Genomic DNA, 4,865 nt, shown 5'->3' on the forward strand with positions numbered 1-4,865 from the left:
CACACACACATGCACACACTCACCTGGGTGATCCTGGTGCAAGTGTTCTGCAGAGGGGTCTTTGAGAAACGGTGCATCAACATAATTTGAATCTGGGAAAGAGTGTATGTGCAAAATAGAAACATGATGAAATAACAATCTGCAGTTTGAAATTGATGTTGAAGTAGGAAGAATGAGAGACAATAGAATTGAAAAATAAAATATAATGCATCAACTCAATGAGAAGTATGTAGCTACCTTGGGTGTTAAGGTCCATCCCCATTTCTTCTATACCAACAGAGGACATCTAAGCCCAGTGTGCCATTATAATGTTTGGTGTAACTTCAAGAGTTTACTTATAAGAAGGCACCTAACTGGCATAGAGGTCTGGTATGAGTATATGAAAACATCCTCATTGTGTTGTGTGGCAACAAAGTGGATATTAAGGACAGGAAAGTGAAGGCAAAATCAATTGTCTTCCATGAAAGAAGAATCTTCAGTACTATGACATTTCTGCCAAAAGTAACTACAACTTTTGAAAAGCCCTTCCTCTGGCTTGCTAGAAAACTCATCGGAGACCCTAATTTGGAGTTTGCTGCCATGCCTGCTCTTGCCCCACCAGAGGTTGTCATGGTCCCACTTTTGGCAGCACAATGAGCATGACTTAGAAGTTGTTTAGACAACTGCTCTCCCAGATAAGGAAAAACTTGTGAGAAAAAGAAGCTGGAATCCCATATTAGAAGTCTAGTTTTATAGGCAACAGCCCTGTGATGTCAGTGGTGCAGTGTGTCTGTCACTTTATTGTATAGTTAAGCAGAACATGTGCTTAATCTTTGGGATGCTGAAGGAAATGAATGGGCTTCGGAGTGAATGTGGCAGTTAAAAAAAATACCTTCATTTTTTTGGACCTGCATATTTAGCTGTATTGAAACACAGTTGTTTCCATATTGAGTTTCAAATATAGGACTGCTACCGTCACATCACAGAGTTCAGCATTGAAATCTTGTTTGTTACTGTCGTTCCCATTCTTTTTCGTTAAGAATCAAAATAAAGTTGTACTCAAATTTTTTTTAAAGGAAGAGAAAGTTTTTCAGTAAATATGAACATCATTCAACTGCACAGAAGAAAAGAATAAAAAAAGATTTCAAGATCAAGATACAACTAATAAAATAATAAGATTAAGTGATAGTTTATCTCAGAGCACACATAGAATCTAAGCACAAGATAAAAAGATAAAAATTTATTTCTTCTTGGATAGTTTCTATTGGAAAAGTGCAAGTAAAGTTCACATATGATAAAACTTATGCCTAGAAATGTCCCTAATAACTCTGTTCCTATAGTATTCATAGAGAAATTGGGACCACGTGTGTAGCTCCCCCAAATTAAAAACAGAGATAAAATGTCTCAAAGCAACGATCTCAAATTAGATCAAACGTATTCTTACAATTCTCAAGTATTTTAGTCCCCCTCCCCTTCCACAATTAAATCGATCTAGACACTTAGTAGCACAATTTAGTTAAGAGAAATAATATTTAAAAGTCTCAAGAAAATTCACACACCTGTCAAGTGAGGTCATTTAACATTCGGGCTTCCAAAGGGCAAGGATTTGGTTTGCCTCCTGCCTTAATGTGAAATGTTAACATAATGAGAAAGACGGTGACTTTTCCATGAATTGTTTTAGAACTTTAAACTACTAAAAAGCCGCCTATTCTTTTTCCCACATCTTCCATCAACAGCACTTGCTGTAAGAGGCACCAGGTGCTGCGGGTAGGAAACACGCATGCGCCCTGAAGTCTGCGCCGCCAACCCGCGAGCCGCAGCCCAGCGCCAGAGTTCTCTTCAGTAGACGACGATGGTACAGATCTTTAACGAAATAACGCAAATAAAGCACCTAAGCGCAGTAGCTACACTTAACAAAGGAGGGCCTTAATGGCATTTAAAGGTATAATGCAGACCTAATGCGCAGAATTTGGTTCTCAAACCACCTCCGAGGTTCCCCATCACTTGAGACAGCTGGGACCACACTTGGGACCCGATTTCTTCCATTGAGGCTCAGCAGCGACGGGATCGTTGCGGAGAGATAAGAAATGGCTGCATGGACAGGTACCCGGGAGTGCCACGGGCAGCAGCTGTACTCCTCGCGCCTCACCCCCTCCCGCAATCTCACAAAAAGAGGAGGGCTCAAATCCACGCAAGCGACACGGGAAACGCTGCCCGAGACCCATCCTTGGGCAGAAACTTTCCACCGCGCGGGCCCACAGCACAGGAGCGGGACAGATCGTTTTACAGCTTTATGACCTAATGAAGAAGCGGAGGAGCAAAATCCGGGTCAGCGACCGGAAGCCAAACAAGGTTGTGATTTTCTGAGCGTAGAGAAGGGAAAGGTTTCTAAGACCTTCTACTTAAAGGAGTTTCTATTAGTTCTTCGCGTCCACGAGGTAGTTCCCCCACCTTGAACCGCCAGCCCCACCATGTCTCTACAGAGCGAAGCTCTGAGAGGTCCTAGGCCCCGCCTGCTTGTGGGCCTGGCGCGCGTGCGCATAGTTATGTCTACACTAAAGTGTCTCTGCCCTCCCTCCTTCCTTGTAGCAGCGATGGCCGAGTGGTTAAGGCGTTGGACTTGAAATCCAATGGGGTCTCCCCGCGCAGGTTCGAACCCTGCTCGCTGCGGAAGTGGCAAGCTTATGTTTTTCTCGCGGTGTTTGCGCTAAAAACACCAAGGGGAAGACTTCCTCAGTTTTACGCAGTTAGCTACCAACTTTAAAACCTTGTTCCAGGATGTGAAGAGCAAGTTCACAAAATAAAAATGAAGTGGATGTTGATGTTGCTTAAGTTTTCAGGCTGTCACAACCTGAACAAGCTACATGATAGATTCATCCACGTACTGGAACACTTTACACGTAGCTGCCAACTTTGGGGGATAGATGAAAACTGCCTGAAGAGATGTGTGCCCTGACTGCATTGATCAGCAGGAAAATTGCAGCTGACTCACCTGATACTTTGCAGCACTGCTTAGAATGATTTATGAAGTTATCTCGTTTTAACACACCATGTTCATTGTATTCCAAGTCCCCTCTAGCCTTGACAAGGCCTTNGAATTTGTACCAACTGGACAAACAGTTAACCAAGTTTACTATTTGGAAGTGCTGAAAAGGCTGCGTGAAAAACTTAGACAACCTGAACTTTTCGGCCCCAATTCATGACTCTTGCATCACGACAATGAACCAGTTCACATGGCACTGTCTGTGAGGGAGTTTTTAGCCAGTAAGCAAATAACTGTATTGGAACACCCTCCCTACTCACCTGATCTGGCCCCCAATGACTTCTTTCTGTACCTGAAGATAAAGGAAATATTGAAAGGAACGCATTTGAATGACATTCAGGACATCAAGGGTAATATGATGACAGTTCTGATGGCCATTCCAGAAAAAGAGTTCCAAAATTGCTTTGAGGGGTGGACTAGGCCCTGGCATCGATGCATAGCTTCCCAAGGGGAGTACTTCGAAGGTGACCATGTGATATTCAGCAATGAGGTATGTAGCACTTTTTCTAGGATGAGTTTGCAAACTTAATTGTGCAACCTCATATTCATGCAATAAATGGCTATTAAATAAATAAACTGAGTAGACCAAAATGTTGCACAATGTTCATTCAGCACCTGGAGAGAACAAATTGGTATTAATATAATCACTTATCTGAGTAACTCATGTTAAATAGGTTTCTTGAATTCAATAAACATCTGCACAAAATCCCCAAAATTACACAAAATAAAAATAAAACTCAATCATGCTTCTTTTTTAAGTAGTATTTTAAGTTATGATGCTTAAGAACTAAGCAAGTTCAAAGATTACAAGAAAAACATTAAATGAGCTCATAATTAATAGTACACTAATATGTATTTTCCCTGAAGATTTCTAGGTAATGTGGAATGTTATAAAGACAGTGAAAACACAAGTACTCTATAAAAGATAACTTCCTGTAAGAGACAGAATTTGAGTTTTAAAAAAAGAAAAATTAAATAGGAATTGAGATGCCTTCTTAAAACATTTTTCCATAAAAAATTTAAAGTTTTCATTTTAAAGGTAAAACTTAACTGTCAGAGAAAGAGCCAGTTTTTTCATTTACTGTATTTCCCCATGTACCCTTTTTTGAAAAATTTGGGGTGTCAAAACTGGGTGCGTCTTATACAGCAGTTGTACATTTTTTTACTTGCATTTCCTGCAAGTGATGAAAAGTTGTATGAATTTTATGATGAATAAAACTTGAGTTCAGTAACTTTATGTAATACATTTTTTCAAATTTCAGGCCCCAAAATTAAGGTGTGTCTTATACATGGGGGAATACGGTACATGAAATAAAAACAATTTAAACATTATTAGTCACAAAAACTAAGGTCTAAAACCAGGAATCTCAGCAACTCTACAAAGATGGCTCTAGCATGAAATAAACACTAATCGTACCTCTAATAGTAAGAGCTAATAGTTATTGAGGATTTATGATGTCAGACACTATACTAGCACTTCAGATATAATGTAACACTCACATCTATAAATAAAATACCATTAGGTTATTAGATGAAAAAGCCTAAGCTCCGAGAGATTTATTTGCCAAAGACACAAAGTTAATAAGTGGAGAGATTGTGTATCTGACTCTACAGAACCTCTATTAACTACTAAACTCAAGTAAACAAATGCCTCTATGCTGAGAATAAAGGCAAAAAAAAGTTAACTAATCCCAAAATATCTTCTTTAACTACTTATTGTAGTCTCCAAATTCCTACCTTTAAAGGCTTCAAGATAGGACCTTAAAAAGACTGAAAATATTTGATAGAAGAAGTGAATCAAAAAGGGCTAAACCAGATAATGAGACACCGGGCAGCCAAGGAC

General features: G+C 39.7%; 1 non-coding gene and 1 pseudogene across 1 annotated transcript; both read left to right on the top strand.

The window, feature by feature from the left end:
• Positions 1-226: 226 nt before the first annotated feature.
• Positions 227-727, top strand: LOC109371769 (GTP-binding nuclear protein Ran-like; annotated as a pseudogene).
• Positions 728-2,567: 1,840 nt separating this feature from the next.
• Positions 2,568-2,649, top strand: TRNAS-UGA (transfer RNA serine (anticodon UGA)). The gene has a single exon. It is a non-coding gene; the product is annotated as a tRNA-Ser (tRNA).
• The last annotated feature ends 2,216 nt before the right edge of the window (positions 2,650-4,865 follow it).

This window comes from Hipposideros armiger, unplaced genomic scaffold, assembly GCF_001890085.2.
Source record: "Hipposideros armiger isolate ML-2016 unplaced genomic scaffold, ASM189008v1 scaffold_15, whole genome shotgun sequence".
NCBI lineage: Eukaryota > Metazoa > Chordata > Mammalia > Chiroptera > Hipposideridae > Hipposideros > Hipposideros armiger.